General features: G+C 30.8%; 1 pseudogene; it reads left to right on the top strand.

The window, feature by feature from the left end:
* Window positions 1-4566: 4566 nt before the first annotated feature.
* LOC131626640 (uncharacterized) lies at window positions 4567-5610 on the top strand (annotated as a pseudogene).
* Window positions 5611-18433: the final 12823 nt, after the last annotated feature.

Raw genomic sequence — 18433 nt, 5'->3', positions numbered from 1 at the left:
CAATATGATTCATGAATCCATTATTTTTTTGGTAATCTTTTGTGTGTTGTAACCCATAAAATTTATTAAAAAAAGTTCATTTCATTGAAAAAGTAAATTACAAATATCATCGAAACTAAAAACTATGTTGTGGAGCTAGATCCACGATTGGGACATTTGGTCCTATTATGTCCTACCTCACGACATATACTACACTTCCTCTGCATTTTTTCAGTTACGTCCATCTCGGTTCTAATACGCCTGCTGTTTGGTCGACCGCTTTTATTCCGACGCATTAAATCGTTATGCCAAACTGTTTCCCCCTCGTACACAGGCCAATATGCCTCCATTGCTACCACCGGAAAGTAATTGTCGTATACGTTGAGCAACGTTGATACTTTATAAATTTCTGATACCAAAGATAATGCATCAAAGTGAGTATGTGAACATGCTGCAAGGACATGGGAGCAAGGCATGCGATATGCTTGAAATTGGCCACAGTCGCACCAACGACCTGGGATATTGACGCGATACTCTTGTCGTGGAAGCCCCTGGTTATGGTCAATTGTTTCTTTGACACTGAAGGTGTGGCCATGACGGTCGAACTCGGTCACTCGATGAGTGTTACCCTTGGCAGATTCCTGTTGTATATATTTCATGCAGACATCGCTATATACCTGTTGTGTTTGTAACACTGAATTCCACCTCTTACCTCGTGTGGCGAACAAAGTTGCCATCCGAAAATACGTAGCACTAACAATGGCAGTTACAGGTAGGTTTCGTATGCCTTTGAAAACCCCGTTCATTGATTCCACAAGATTTGTAGTCATGTGGCCCCACCTAGCCCCATCGTCGTATGACCTAGTCCATCTTGCTCTATCAATGCTGTCAATCCACCTCCCTGCATCTGGATTTGTCAACGCTATTTCTCGGCGGTAGTATTGAAATCCAGGTTGGTTTAAGGCATACCCCGCGTTCACCAAGTGGTTCTTCAAAAATTTGTCACAAAAGATTCTCGACCCCACCTCTTACACAAGGCTAATGCACAAGAAATGAAGCAATAAGTATATGTGTTAAATGAATTAAAATAAAAATAAAAACATCTAAATAAAAAATAAAAGTTATGATAAATCGGTGCATGCAATGGTATAACATAATTTAGCATGACAAGAATGCATGCCTCTATAGCAATTTAGTCCCCCCACCACAGACATGACGAGACAAGACACTGCAGGGAATCTCGTCCCCACCACAGACATGACGAGACAAGACACTGCAGGGAAGCTCGTCCCCACCATAGACATGACGAGACAAGACACTGCAGGGAATCTCGTCCCCACCACAGACATGACGAGACAAGACACTACAGGGAATCTCGTCCCCACCACAGACATGACGAGACAAGACACTGCAGGGAATCTCGTAATAACCTATGCATTTTGGCTATAAATATGTTCCCAAACTTGTTCATTTTCTTCATCACCTCTTATACTTTCATCAGAGCAACTTATCATCAGAGCAACTTTGTGTTTCATCATCAACAAACATGTCTCTCCTAACTATGGGTCAAGAGCATCGAGGAACCATTGCAAACATTGCTGATTTTGTAAGTTTGAGTAAACACTTAATTTTTTTTCACCTTAAATTTACTAATTTCAAATACTTATGGGTAATGTTTTTTTTATAGGATATCACGAGATTTAGGACCCGTGCTGGACCGATGAATGCTCCTGACCCTTTGATTAAGGACTACGTCAAACGTGCGGGATTTGGTGAGGTAATGAACTTAACAGAAAGCAAAGTTGATATGAAGTTTATATTAGCATTGTGTGAGCGTTGGAGGCCTGAGACCCATACTTTTCACCTTCCAATGGGTGAATGTACCGTCACTCTAGAGGACGTGTACATGTTATTGGGTCTCAAAACAAATGGAAAGGCAGTGTATGGAAATGTCCAACAACCAAACGCTCTCTGCGTCGAATTGTTGGGTGTGGATTTAATAGAGGGTGAGGGGCGACAAAGGGGTAGGGGACAAGGTATAAAGCTTGCTGGCCTTCAACTAGCTTATGATAACCTTAAATTGAATGATTTTTCTGACGAAGAAAGTATCCTACAGAAAACTAGGATGTATATTATGTTATTGTTTGGTAAGTTTTTATTTCCCGAAGGCACGGGAAATAGTGTTAATTTTATGTACTTGTGTTTACTTGGGGACATTGATGCAATAAAGACATATAGTTGGGGTTCGGCTGTGTTAGCATACCTCTATAGTTCCTTGTGCAAATGTGCAAAAAAGAATAGTTGTACATTTAGTGGATGCGCATTCTTGCTACAAGCATGGGCATGGTGGAGAATGCCGGTATTGGCCCCTGCAAATCCACACAGTTTCGCCTTCCCTTACGCTTCAAGGTAACTTTTGGATCTTATTTTAATTACTGCTTTTTATTCTATTATTATTTGTAACTATATTGATTTATATCTTTTAATGTGTTTAGGTTCAATGCAATCGGAATGGATTACACCAATACGCCTGTATCCAAAATCATTTTCTACCGCCAAGTATTAGATCGACTTGGACCCCAAGAGGTAAGACCACTAAAAATTTCCATTTTCTAAATATATTTTTAAAATTAACTATCTTCTATATTTTGAAATTAATATTATTTGCTTTGCAGTTTATTTGGAGACCTTACTTGGAATTGGATCACGAACCCGACCTTGACGAGGCGGCTATTTGGACGACAAAATCGCCCATCATACGGTTCACCACTGTGGAGATGCACCAAAGTGACCGTGTGAAGCTCCAGTTCGGCATGCATCAAGGTATCCCTGACCCACCTGAGCCTGACTGTTTGGGACGTTGGCATCTGGCGAAGGTTAGCGAACAGTGGTACGTAGAAAATTACAAGACGTTTGCAATAGATCAGCGTAAAATATGGGCTCGTCGATCCAAATATGTTCTAGAATTTCCTGTGGCGCCGGGAGAAATGAAGCCAACTGTTGACTATGTTAACTGGTACAGATCGGTCACAAATCCTGAAATGATTGTGTCTGCCCCTTTCTATTTAGCTGACCCGCGAGCACAGCCTCCATATTTTGGAGGACAACAACAACCACCACCAAATTACCACCAACAATAACAACAACAACCGCCACCAAATTACCAACAACAACAACAACCACCACCAAATTACCAACAACAACATTACCCACAACAACACCAACAACAACAACAACAAAGTTACCACCAACAACCAATCCAACCACAAACACCTTTTTACCAACAACATTCCCAGCAATACCACCAGTTTTTTCCATCCCACCCTCAACCACAAAATCAAGAATTCCATGTAGGCAGCTCTTCCAGATCACATTTCCAAGAGTTCCATGCGGGGAGCTCTTCAAGATCACCACCAATAACCCTCGACATGGGCATAGAAGAAGAATACCCGCAATACACCACATTCGACCAACCAACGTCACAGTACACCAACCAACAATTTGACCTCAACACACCACCACAACCATTGTATTTTAACCAAACCGGCTCCACCACCAACTTCCAAAACTTCCAGGCCGCACCCACTAGGAGAAATTTCAACCCGCCTAGACAAAGCTTTGACAGCGCCGCGGGCACCCGCCTATCCTATGGAGGGAATTCTAGAGGTCAAGGACGGCCCACAGATGTTGAAGACCCAGATTTCATTGAGGGGCCGTCGACTCAAGCACAAGACGAACCAAATAGAGGGGGGCGTCGTTGCAAGAATAGGGGGGCACTACCAACTCGTGAACCGTCTACACGACCCATTAGACAACCTCAATGTGGGTCGTACCATGGTCCACGTGGCGCGCAATAAGATTTTTATTTGTATCGTTAATGTATTTTGAGTTGTTTTTCAGTTTAATGTATTTTGTGTTGTTTTTCAATTCAATGTAATTTGTATTTTGGTTATGTTTAATATATTGGTATTATATTTCCATCTTAAAAAATATAAAAAAACAACTAAAAAAGTAATATAAAAAAAACAGAAAAAAAAAATGAAAAAAAAACAGTTAAAAAAAATACCAAAAAAAAAAAGAAAAAAAAATAGGGGGGGTGTTGTCGCCGGGGGGGTGGCGACAACACTTAAAGGAAACAACGTAGGCGCCAGTGGGCCTGGCGACCACACTAAAGCCCACAACATTGTCGCCACCCCCCCTGGCGACAACGTGTATTTTTTAGCAAAAAAGTGACATTTTGGTAATTAATTTGAAAACCTTGTTATTTTTGGAATTTTTTTTAAAAAATTGGTTATTCAAAAAAAAAATTCACTCTTGTATGATGATGTTATAATAAAAAATAATCTAACTTGACTGAATGGCATAAAAATTACATACTATCAACTTTATTGGAATGTGACTATTATCAAATATGTGAGAAAGATGTAATTGAAATATAGAAGTGGTTTGAATTTTTTTATGAAATAAAAAATTGATTGAAATATTTTAAACTTAACCTCTCTTAAAATGAAACTAATTGAATGTGTCTTTCATATACAAATGATATTTTTTTCATAATTATTTATAATTTTTTAATATATTGCAGCTATGTTTATCAAGGAAAATTTTATATCTAAATCTGAAAATTTAGGAAAAGCAAAGTGGAATAATCCATTAGATACCAAAATGATACTTGACATTTGTATGGATGAGATTCGAAAATGTGGAAAACCAGGAATTGCTTTTAGGAATAAAAAATGGGAAGAGATACGTGCAGCAAAGGTGCTAATAAAAATTACACCCAAAAACAATTGAAAAATAGAATGGATAATTTGAGAGTTGATTGGACTACCTGGAAACAATTATTGGGTAAAGAAACAGGTTTGGGATGGAATCCTCAAACAAGAAATATTGAAGCTGACCCTGCATGGTGGGATGCTAAAATAAGGGTGAGCATTATAAATATTTTAATTTTTATTTAGTGAAAGTTGAGTAAAATAATAGTTTGACTAAGTTTTATCACTAATTGGTTACACAGGAGAATGTGAAATATGCAAAATTTCGATATCAAAGATTGGAATTTTGTGATGAGTTGGAGTTTATTTTTGGGGAGAGTGTTGCAACGAGTCAACACCAATGGACACCAGCTTTGGGAATTCCATTTGAATCTAGTGGCAAAAATACTATTGATGATGTACTATTAGAAAATATTGAATTTGATGAAGATGAACTTATTTATGTGGAAACTACTCAACCAAAGAAGAAAAGAAAGACTTTACCAGATATGAGTGACAAAGTGACAAAGGGTAAGACAAAGGTTGGAACTGCAACAAATATGAGAAATACATTAGAGCGATTAGTTCAAGCAGCGGAAGGTCATAATGAAATTGAAAAGGCTGAAATTACAGCCACATCTCATGTTTACGGAGAATACTCAATTCCAGATTGTGTTAAAATATTGAAAAATTTAAAAGAGGAAGGGCTTTTAAATGGTCAACAATTTAGTTATGCTTTTTTTTTTTTTTTTTGATCACAACAATTTTTAGTTATGCTTTAGAGATGCTTAAAGATGAAAATAACAGAATCCTACTGATGTCTTTAAAAGATTCTACAAATGCTTTGGTAGAGTGGATTCTATACAAGTATGAGTGAGAGAAGTATGAGTGACAAAAAATTATATAATATTAGGTTAAGATTTCAATTTTATTTTCCATTTTTATTTACTTTTACTCTTTTAGTTGAGATTTGACTTTATGATATATTTTATAGTTCTCTATTTAATTTGTAATTTGTCTTTAACTGTTTGATTATGAACTTTATATTGAGATTTATATTTATGCAATTGAACTACTTTGAGCAAGAAATAATCTATTTACGTTTATTTTATGATTTTTAAATTGACTATCAGATGTCTTCAAATCAAATCAAAGAGCATTCAAGAAAAGTTAAAAAAAGAAAATGTGGGTTTTATAAGATATGTTATGTTGCAGCAGCAATTGCATGTGACTATCATGTGAAGTACTTAATGAAGCAGGGTAATAGATTTCTTTATTCTCATGGATGGACTTGGGTTCGAGAAACTCTTAACACTCCTGGTGAAAGTTATAACATGTTTAGGATGGAATCTCACACCCTCTTGAAACTTGAAAAATTATTGGTGAGCAAAGGATGGTTGAAATGACATCATTAGAAGCACTTGCTATGTTTCTTTGGAGTTGCGCACATAGTGAGACTAATAGAAATGTTCAAAATAAATTTGAAAAATCAGGAGAGACTGTAAGTAGAAAGTTTGGGGAAGTTTTGGATAGCTTATGTTTATTAGCAAAAGAAATTGTAAGGCCTCCAGATTTTAAATTTGCTGAAATTCCATCCAAAATAAAAAATGATCGTAGGTATTGGCCTCATTTTGAAGGATGTATTGGTGCAATCGATGGAACACATATCTCTGCCATTGTTCCCACTAAAGATCAAATTCGTTATATTGGTAGAAAGGGATATCCAACACAAAATGTCATGTTAGTGTGCAATTTAGACATGTTATTTACTTTTGTTGTTGTTGGTTGGCCTGGTACTGCACATGACACTCGTATTCTATCATGTGTGATTGAAGATATGAAAAATGTGTTCCCTCATCCTCCTGAAGGTATGTATAAATTCGTTATACAATAAATTTTGACTCACACATATATTTAATTTTCTTTATAAAACTAACAATGTCATCTTTATAATCATTAGGAAAATACTATCTAGTTGATGTTGGCTATCCAAACATAAAAGGGTATCTATCACCATTCAAAGGTGAAAGATATCATATTCCTGATTTTAGAGATGGAAGTCAAGCTGAAGGAATGCATGAAGTATTCAACCATATACATTCTTCATTGAGAAATGTCATTGAAAGAACAATTGGAGTTTGAAAGAAACAGTGGCATATATTATGTGATATGAGACCATTTTCACTAATCAAACAAGAGAAGATCATAGTTGCAACAACAGCACTCCACAACTTTATTCGAATATATGGAGTTGAAGATGAGGAATTTATTAAATATGATGATATCTCTAAATGTATGACTGGTCGCGAAGAAGAAATAAATATAATTGAAGAGGTGGATTTATATAATGCAAAAAGAGTAAAAGATGGAGGTTACATGAATAGAGTTAGAAACCAAATTGGTCACGCGTTGATGGAAAGTAGAAATCTATGAATTTTATATGATTTACATTCGTAGTCTTGAATTATTTGTCAATCCTTTTGATATTATTTATTTACAATACTATATTTATCTTTTTATTTTTGAATAATCTTTATTCATGGTATGTTAAATTAATTTTTGTGAGTACATATTTTTTTATTTGTTATGTTTATTCAAAAAGAAAATTAAGCTTTATAGAAACACATTACCAAATAACTTTTAATTAAAAGTAGCTTTATAAAAATAAAATAAAATAACTACCAAACAACTTTAACTTTATTTTTAAAACTCTTATTTATAACTTTATTCTAAAAGTTACTTTTAGACTGTGAAAAAGCTGGGCCAAACAGAACTTAAATATCTAAAATGACATACAAATTGCATATATTTTCATAGTAGACTGGATAAAAGAAATGTCACATATTTTTTTTGTTTTTGTTTCAACTCTTGGCAACCACAAAAATTATTATTTTTTAAATATATTTTAAATGCTTCACTTTAAAAGTGACTTTAGACCTCTGAAGAGGATGGAGAGGATGGGTCAGCCCTGATGGTGTATCCGAATAACAATATCCAAGCACAACCATGAGGTATTATATTACACATTTTCGTATCAAATTACAAGACATGATGTGTCTGGATAACAATATCAGGACACACCCCTGAGAAAATACATTACACATTTTGTATTTACATGACATGGTGTGTCTTGATAACAATATTCAAACACACCCCTGAGGCAGTATGTTACACATTTTTGTATCAGGTTACAAGACATGTGTGTATGGATAACAATATACGGACAAACCCCGATGACAATATAATTACTTACTCATACATAAAATTATGTTTAGTTTAACCATATTCTATTCACACCAAATATAATTACCATACACTTGTGGCATATTTTTAACACAAAACACAATATCATTTATAAAATCATTAGTACCTCAACTGCATGTACCTTGGTTGTTTGTTAGCCACACATAAGTTGTTGTGACATCAAACTAGCATCAAACCAAGGCTTGTATAGATATGCATCTCAACTACATCAATAAGTTACATACAATTGTAACCAACCTCTAATTGACATAACTAAAAAATAGATTGGAAATACACTACATAAATCTAAACAAATTGAAAATATATGTAAACGTCTAGTGTTTAAATAACCATATGTGGACAAGGGTCTCCATATATTGTTATTCGGACGTGTGTTTCGTACTAGACACAACCTTAACCCCAAAGTTTAACAAATTCAAAGCTCAAACAAACTAGGAAGAAAATTGATGGAACATAGTAATTATGAGTCTATTTGTTTCAGCTTTAAAAGAAATAAATTTTTTCTTCGTATTTTTAAAAATGAATTTTATAGAACTGTTTTTCAAAATATTACAATCTTTTTTATATTTATTTTTCTAAATTGAAAGATTAATTTTGACATCCTATAACATAAACATACATTATTGAAGATCAACACATAGCCGAAATCACAATTTTTAGAAAAAGTTGTATTTTAAAAATAATTTTTATGAAAGCTATTTGAAATAGATTCAAAATTAAGTGATTTTTTTGAAATTTTGATATTCAAAAAAAATTTCACTAAAATAATGAAATATCTAAATAACATTTAAAAATAACTATTCAAATCAAATTTTCATCTAAAGCTTTCATGAAAAATTTCATTATAAACTTTTTTAACACAGTTATATTAGACTATAAAAATAATTTTTAAAAAAGCCAAAATAAACGGGCCCTGTAACACCCCTTTTTATACCCCAAAATATTTAACAAATAATCAGAGAATAACATGCATATAATTCAAAAGGGCGTCACATTGATGCTTTTAGAAGAACTAAAAACCTTAAAAAAACTGACAACATTTATCTATACAGCACAATACTCCTGGTCATTTTTAATAACACTCAATATCAAATCACAATTTAACCTGGATATGCATTCACATCAGAAATATATGATACTCATGTGATTTATAATGATTCATGTCCCATACCATGATCATACATCGACTAATAATCTCAATTCAACATAAACATACTCAAAATGGTTTGGCTTGTAAGCCTCTCAAAAGACATGTAACCAATAAATAAGTTCACCGGTCATAGCATAATACATACGCAAATATAACATGAGTTCAATACACATAGTCTACCCAGTGTTACATGACCAGAGCATCGACTCACTACCTAGTCACCAATAACCAAGGAAGAACCTCCGGCTAGGTCACACGCGGCTACTAAACTCCAGAACCTTCATGTCGCCAAACGAGGGCAACATTAAAACAGAAGGGTGAGAATATGAACCATTATGAAGAAAGTATAACAGAATGCAATGGTTAAATCAATACTTCAAGTAATTAGTCATACTATGTAAAACGGAATAGATAATAGTAATCAACACATATTTCACATGTTATCGAGTATACAACAAGCTTAAATAGTATAATATTTCAATTCCACAAGTGTATTCTCAATTAGGTACACAATCATAATTCTCACATATTCATGCATCTAATCAAATATGTATTCAAGCTTCACTTGTTTCAATTATCAAACTCATACACATATCACAACCACATCAATTTCACATACTCAATTATCACATAATTTTAATGTGACTCAATGCAAGATATGTGACGCTATGCATGTGGTACCGAATTGTGAACCCAAAGTTTCACCGCTTTCCGATTCAATATTTAGAATCCAAGCCACACTTCCGATCCGGACAAGACCAAAGCCCACCAAACGTAAACATATAGTTTACCGCTTCCGATTCACTTTAGAATCTAAGCCTCGCTTTTGTTTCAAAGCAAACCATCTTTGTTTCAAGGCATCCATGATATGAATGTATGTACAATGTTAATCAAACATATGCAATTAAGATCATCTCTACCATCTTAATATTTAGCATATCACAATAATTCACTCAATGAATTATACACAATATTGTACACAACATTCTCATCGCATAAGCATTATTCACATATAATAATCAACACACAATTCCAATCCACCATTTCAATTAACACTAGTAGTTAACACCCTCATATGCCAACTCACAATTTGTCAATTATATAGGATTTACTCCTTTAATAATAAACCAATAAGCCATTAGAATTATGCTACTTAATTATTCATAAAAAAATTCTACCTTAGAACAATAATAGAACCATATCTATGTGTCATTTCTATTAGAAGTCTACTATTTTAATATAATAATTGATTTCACTAAACTATAATTATTTACTAATTAATCTATGAAATCTATCAAGTATATATACTAGTAATCAAGATAAAATTTATCTCACACTTATTAACTACTATAAGTATATATACATATATATCACGTTTCATGTTGGCTATATGTATACAAGAGTGTCATGTTCATTTTAAAGAAAACAATTGGTGTGTTTATGTTATCAATTTGACAAAAGTAATGAACAGTGGCCATTTATTCCTAGGGGGCAGTTCCACGTTTTGGTTTTATGGAAAGCAGCTAGCACAATCACATTTCTCTATCACTAAAGTGTATGTGTGTTCATTACTCTAACAGCAAGTGGTATGTTCAAATAATTATTAATAGTAGTTTGGGAAAAGTGGAGTAGGACATGTTTTCTATTGGCTAAGGAAAATGGGTACATCATGCTTCTTAAAAAAAGAAAACAAACCGAAACAGGGCAATGGAAAGAAGAGTCTATTCTCATTCTTCATGTAAATATGCTACAGCAAAAGAAAATATATCAAGTGGTGTTCATTTACTGACTAGTAGTAGGGCCCACGTTTCTTCCAATTGGCCAAAGAAAGAACACCGCAGCTAATCATGAATTAAAGAAACTAGAACAAAATTGGAACAAGGCACTCCATTCATTATGAGTGTGGGCCCACGTTTTCTTCCAATTACTCAAAGGAACAACATCAACAACTAGTTCATGAATGAATTAAACAATGAAGATGAACGGTATGCTTCTAGCCTAAATACCACCTTCGGTCATCACCCCAGGCAGTGATGTCATTCAGTGCCTATACCCATTTCCTAATTTCGTTTCTTTCATGGAAGTGTGAACACAATACTGTTCATTCCGGTATAGTTTTTAATTTCAAAAAAAATGCAGTATATTAATAAAGATTTAACACATATATTTTAAGATTCACCATGAACAAATATAACTATAATAATCTACCAATCACCCCATTATACTAGCCCATAATGATTTGGGATTCTCCCCCTTACCTCTTGTTTTCTCCTCCAAAACCCTAGCTTCCTCTTCTTGTTCCTCTCCTCCACTTCTATTCTTGAAAACCAGCAAAATGATAAAATGATGTCTCTACCCCTTGTTTCCTTTCTTACTATCATTATTTATTATTTTGGGCTTTAAAAATAATAACACCCCCCAATTGCTTATTACTCTAATAAATAGGCCCAATTAATCTAACTCCCTAATAACTTGATTAATTCTATTAAACACAAATGCACTCAAGTTTAATTAATTAAATAAATAATTAAATCTCATAACTATTAAATAATTAATTTAACACACTAAAAATATAAAATAATATAATAAAATAAATACTATATAAAAAAAAACGGGTTGTTACAGGTCCTATATAAAATATAAGATACTTTAATTCAAAATTAGGAAGAAAATGGTTGTAACATAATCACAAGAAGAAATGTGAAGATGTGAAGCCTTTAAAATTATCCAATATTCTTCAAATGGAGTTTAGGTATGCTCCATTTAAGGTAAATTCCTTTTATTCCTTTTAGGTTTATGGATGTAAGACATGTGGCAAATAACAAATTAATGGTTGAAATTTAAAATTAATAACTTTTTTAAATATTTAATAAAAATGAAGAGAGAGAGAGAAAAAAAAATATCACGTTCTCTCTTCCCTCACGTCCTAACTTCCAGCAGTCCATCTTCTTCATATTACAGTACCATTTTTTCCAATACATTCTCTCTCTTGTTAAATGCTTAGAGACTCCTATAATTCATTTTTTTCTTCATTCATCTCTACCTATTAATCTTTCACCTCTATCAGTCATTATCGTATTACCGCAGTTAGATATCTTTGTTTCATCGCCGCCGCCGAATTTCACTATTTCACCTCCCTTATCGTTGTTACTGTCTTGTCAAAGGTATGTAATTAGTATACTTTATGCACACAAAAATTACTTCATTAAGTTTTTTGTTGTTATTAGCTAATCTACTTTGTTATTACATGAAAAAAGTTGTTATTAGCTAATCCTTTAAGATTTTAGTGTTGAAACTAGTTGATGCGAAAGATCTTTATTCTCCTTCATCTTATCTTCAATGTACAAATTGTTATTCTAGAAGGAAAAGGAAATCATCAGTATTTTTTACCCAGCAGTTTTTATGAATTATGATGGATATTACTTAGCATAATGAAGGTATTGAATGACGGATATTACAGCAACGATATTAAATTATTGGTGACATTGAATTTTTCAGATTTTAATTGAATTAAATTGTTATTGGAGATATGACTATGGCCAACAATGGTGATTGCAGGCAACTCTAAATGCCGACGAATTCCGGCACCGGCATTACGATAATATATGAATTTTGATTACAAATTTACAATAATTTATAAATTTCGATAATAAAATTACAATAATAGAATTATAATGGTTTATGAATTGTGGCGGAGGAGATGAGATAAAAAAGAAAAAAAAAATGAGACTAAGAAAATGATAGAGAATGAGAATTACAATGTGAGGGAAGAGAAAATGGTTTTCTCTCTATTATTAAAGAGCAATTCTTGCATGGACACGGTCATAAATCTATATTCTTAGGCACAACCAATAAGAAGTTAGTAATTTTTAATTTATTTTTATTTTAATTTTGTTTTTAATTGGATTCATGGGGTGGTTGAGATTATGAAGGAGAGAAAAAATTCTTAATTTATTTTTTAATTAATTAAAATTATGTGATTGGTTGTGTGTAAAACAAATTCTTAGGTCCGTGTCCACCTAAGAATTTTTCTGTATTAAAAATGAAAATTGCAACGTGAGGGAAAAGAAGGTGGTTTTTTCTCTCTCTTTTTTATTAAATAAAAAAAGTTATTAATTTTAAATCTCAACCATTAATTTGTTATTTGCCACATGTCTTACATCCATAAACCTAAAAGGAATAAAAGAATTTACCTTAAATGGAGCATACCTGAACTCCTTCAAATGGTGCACCCCAATGGAATGAATGATCATAATTGATTGTCGGACTTAGTTTGAAAGAGAATGAATAGGAATTGAGAGATTTTGTTAGTTCTAACTCAAAGAGTGCTTATTAACGTTATTGAGCTAATTGTTATTTTGATTTCAAAAGTTATCGAATGAGAAGGGAAAGACACTTTATTTGATTATAATGGATGCCTCGGGATAATATTATTAGGATGTTGTCTAAATAGTAATATTTGGACACACTCATTTGTACTTTAGATGTATTTTAGTGTAAAGTTGGTGTGTTGTATTGTTGATTCGTCTGAATTTTATTATTCAAACAATGAGAAAAGGATATTTTTATAAGTTCATAGGATGTGGGAAAACCATTAAGGGTGTAATGAGAATCCTCTCAAAGATGGGTTATTTAAATACTCATATATTTTTTATTATAAGTCGTTTTGGAAAAAAACTTGTATTTATATATATATATATATATATATATATATATATATATATATATATATATATATATATATATATATATATATATATATAGCTTTACAATCAATGAATAATTAATGTCATTTTTTTTATTATATCTTTAAATATTTATTATTCTCTCTCCTTTCAATTATATAAATTTATCTTCTACATGCCATTAATGAAGGATAATTTTGTAAAAACCTTCATAATTTCTTATTTTCATACAATAATTATTATTTTTCTTATAATAAAAAACGGAGGGAGTAATTAGTAAGTATGAAATAATTTTAAAAAATTGGGTGAGATTCATTAAAAAATCCAAATTGGTATAAATGAGTACCATGAATCTAGTTACTCTAAAATATAAAAAACAATGTTTTCTTCAAAACTTATGCTTCACCCATTAAACATATCAAATATGAAAAGATTTTATCAATTTGCATTCAAGGTCAATATTATTTAAAGAAGACACACACATAATAATTATGGTTACATCTTTCATATCCATTAAATTTCCTTTCAAATCAATTCAAAGAGTAAGAGATCTTAACTACGGCATATCTAAGGTTTGAATACAACTTCTCTATTCTAAATTCAAATTTCAATAGCCATGTATAATTTGCATCTCTATTCTAAATTCAAATTTCAATAGCCATGTATAATTTTTGTATGATTATAATCCCATTAAGTACTATAAAATATAGTTTTAGGATATACATGTATACTTTGTATCATTAATTGTTTTAAGTTGGGAGGTTTTCTAAAATGACAAAGAGACCTTCTTTTCCTTATTAAGTTATTCTTTGAAACAACCCATCTCCAACAACAAATTTTCTCTCCATTTTTTTATTTTATTTCAATTTTTTATTATTTTTTATTATTACTTTTTAATAGTTTGTTTAGTTTTAAATTTTGTGATATGTGCATGATTCACCTTTCCGAATAAGTTGGAGAATAATACTTTAATTTTTGTTATCTTTCACTGAAAATGAAATATTAGTTCTCTTTGTTGAAAATTTTATTTTATTTTTGATTTGTACTTGCTCCATAGATTTATCATGTATGAAGAAAATAAAGACATATTTTACTCATTTCACAATTTAGCATAAACAAATTAAGAATTAATTTTTATTTATATACTTAAAATTCTGAGTATTAAATGATAACATGTATTTGAAATAGATAGAAATATCTATAAAATGTTTAAATTACATGGAGTTATGACTTAAAAAAAAAGTTAAAATCAAGATATTAATATTAATATAAAATAACTAACATATTCAATATATATATATATATATATATATATATATATATATATATATATATATATATATATATATATATATATATATATATATATATATATATATATATATATATATATATATATATATATATATATATATATATATAAACTCTAATTTTAAGACCCTAATGTCTTATAGATTTTGGCGGATAATCTATATGGACTATATGTCATTAATTAAATTTATCTTTTTTTTCATATATTTAAAATAAATTAAAAAATCTTACAATATAGTAACTATAATTCATAATAAAATTCATATACAAGACAAATATTTGTCATTAAATAATTGGTTAAATTAAGTGTTTTTTTAATATTATCAATATAAAAATAAAATTAATTATATTGCACTAACTATAATTTATTCACTTTTTAAAGTAAGTCACATAAGAAACCCTTAGAATATAATTTTTACACATGAAAGAAAATACTTTGTCATTAATCAATTAGTTAAAAAAAAATTTACATCTTTTAAACTTAAAAAAGAATAATTATAATATATGATTAGCTATAACTTTTACACATAATTTTATGAGAAATAAATTACTAAATTAATGGTTGGAGTATTATAGAAAGTAAAAAAAGAAGTAAAGATGAGACAACTGTTTGTCACTTAAAAATTACGTAAAATTCATTTATTATGTAATGACGTCAAAATGAAAATGAAAAGAAAATAAAAATACACAAATTATATAAGATTTCACACTTAAATATCGCCACTTTATTATTCAGGAAATAAGTAAGTCATTGAAGCGTACAATTTGAACAAGCAACAATTATTTATCACGAATTGACTAACTAAATTTAGAGTTTTTTCCTCAATTTTTTCAAAAAAAAATGTAAATAACTATAATAAAGTAGTTATAATTTAAGTTCAAAATCATGCATAAAAGAGATATTTAACATCAAATAAACGGTTAAAATTCAGATTTTTAATATAATCAACATAAAAATGAGAGAAAAGTTAGTTTACACTAACTATAATAATAACCTTTGGAGTACAATTCATACGTTTTTGTTTCCCACTTTTTTCATACTTTATTCATATTTTACTTGTTTCACATTATTTTCATTTTGTATAAAGTGGTTAGAAAATACCACGTGATTTATCACTAATCAATTAATTAGTTTATTTATTTATTTTTTATTTTTTATTTTATATATATATATATCATTTAAATAATATTTTAAGTTTTTACCATTAGGCCAATATGCATTTATGACAAATAATTCTTATAATTTTTTAATATTATTAAGTAATTCTGAATTTAAAATAAAAATTATAAAATTTGTACTAATGGGGTTTCGAACCTAAGTCCGATAAATGATAATCAATTTACAACTAGACAAATCAATTTTTATTTTTAATATTCTTAATGATAAATACTTAACTTAATAATTTAGAACAAATATTTAATTATTTCAAATAACCCACAAGTTGGAAGTCATTTGGAAGCCGCCCCGTGGGATTGGATTAAACTCAATTGTGATGGTGCCTCTCTAGGCAATCCGGGTCCCTCGGCTTGTGGAGGTATTGCTAGAGACTATGATGGTAGGTTCCTTGGAGCCTTTGCTAGTTTTATCGGTGATTCTAACTCTCTCATTGCCGATCACACCGAAGCTATGTTAGCTATTGAGTTCGCCCATGAGAGGGGTTGGAGAAAGATTTGGCTGGAGTCAGATTCTTTAGCAGTGGTGCGTGCTTTCTCTCCTCCTTTATGTGTTCCTTGGCAACTTCGCACAAGATGGATTAATTGTGTTAATATTACGGAAAGTATTTCTTTTTTGGTGTCTCATATTGTCCGCAAAGGAAACAGTTGTGTGGATTCTCTGACTAATATAGGTCTAACTATTATTGATTACACTAATTATAGTAGCATTCCTAGTTTTTTGCGGGCAGATTTTGTAAAGAATAGGCTTGCTTTGCCTTTCTTTAAGTTTATCACTTCATGAGAGGGTTTTGGTTTATGTCCCCCTCCTTTTGTTTTAGTTTTTTTATGATATATAACCTTATTTAAAAAAAAAAATAACACACAAGTGAATATTTACTAATTTCAAATAATACACAAATTTAAAAATAAAATAAATAAAAAATAAACCCTCAATATATTTAATCAATTAGAACAAATTAAATTACATGTAATTGAAATTAAATGAGTTACTTTTTAAATCAAAAAAATAAATGAGTTACTTTTTGGATAGTTTTGGGCATTGCAGTATCTCGTCACTCTAGTGGCAACTTTTTCAGTCAAAACATCTATGTCATAGTAATCATCAAACGTGCTGGCATGACATTCTACAAACCGCGAGCCACTCCTGTTGACACAAAGAAAAAACTCAGCATCTCCTCATGCTCTCCTTAGAGCATCTCCAACCGCCGTGAACACATTTTTAAGTTTTTTTTGGGACCTATTAAACCACGTCAGCTTGAAGCAATTCAATTTGTTTTTCACTCCAATGATATAACTTTGAAAAATTTATATTGAATCCCACAACTTTATTTTATATATTAATATTTTATTCATATAAATATTTTAGAAAATTAGTGTTGTTTTCCTAAAAAACAATATTTATAATTAAAAAATAAGTTGAAAAAAAAAACTAGCCGTTCAACGGCTAGTTTGAATTTTTTAATATAAAAAAAATAAAAAGAACCGTTGCAATGTTTAATGCGTTTGCCAGCTGGAGTAACTGTGGAAACTGTGGAAAGAGAAAACATGCTGCCACCTGGGAAACCAATGGGAAGAACCTCCCGTTGGAAGTGGTCTTATGAGGATCCCTCTAATATCAAGGGGCTTTACAGTACCTCACCTTCACTCGACCTGACATATCATATGTAGTTCAGCAAATTTGTCTTCACACACTACTACAAAAAGTGTTTTTAACCTCGGACGTAAAATGAATATAATCTTAGTTAAATCCTTAAACATTAAATCTAACAACAAAAACAACAAAATCTAAGAAGTCTTTAAATGTTAAATCTCAACAACAACAACAACAAAAACAAATAAACAAAATCAATAGAATATTTAAACATTAAATCTCAACAACAGAAGTAATAACAACAACAACAACAAAATCCATGAAATCTTTTAACATTAAATCTCAACAACATTAACAACAACGACAAATAAACAAAATCAATAGAATCGTAAAATACTAAATTTCTACAACAACAATATTAAACATTTTACTTGATATAACTACAACTAACATTAAACAATTTTAACAATGAACTACTAGATAAGAGATTACATTAAGAAACTAACCTTGAAATATTTTTCTG

Source organism: Vicia villosa, unplaced genomic scaffold (genome assembly GCF_029867415.1).
Source record: "Vicia villosa cultivar HV-30 ecotype Madison, WI unplaced genomic scaffold, Vvil1.0 ctg.000316F_1_1_1, whole genome shotgun sequence".
Classification (NCBI taxonomy): domain Eukaryota; kingdom Viridiplantae; phylum Streptophyta; class Magnoliopsida; order Fabales; family Fabaceae; genus Vicia; species Vicia villosa.
The sequence above is the reverse complement of the archived record's forward strand: the minus strand, read 5'-3'. Positions and strand labels throughout refer to the sequence as shown.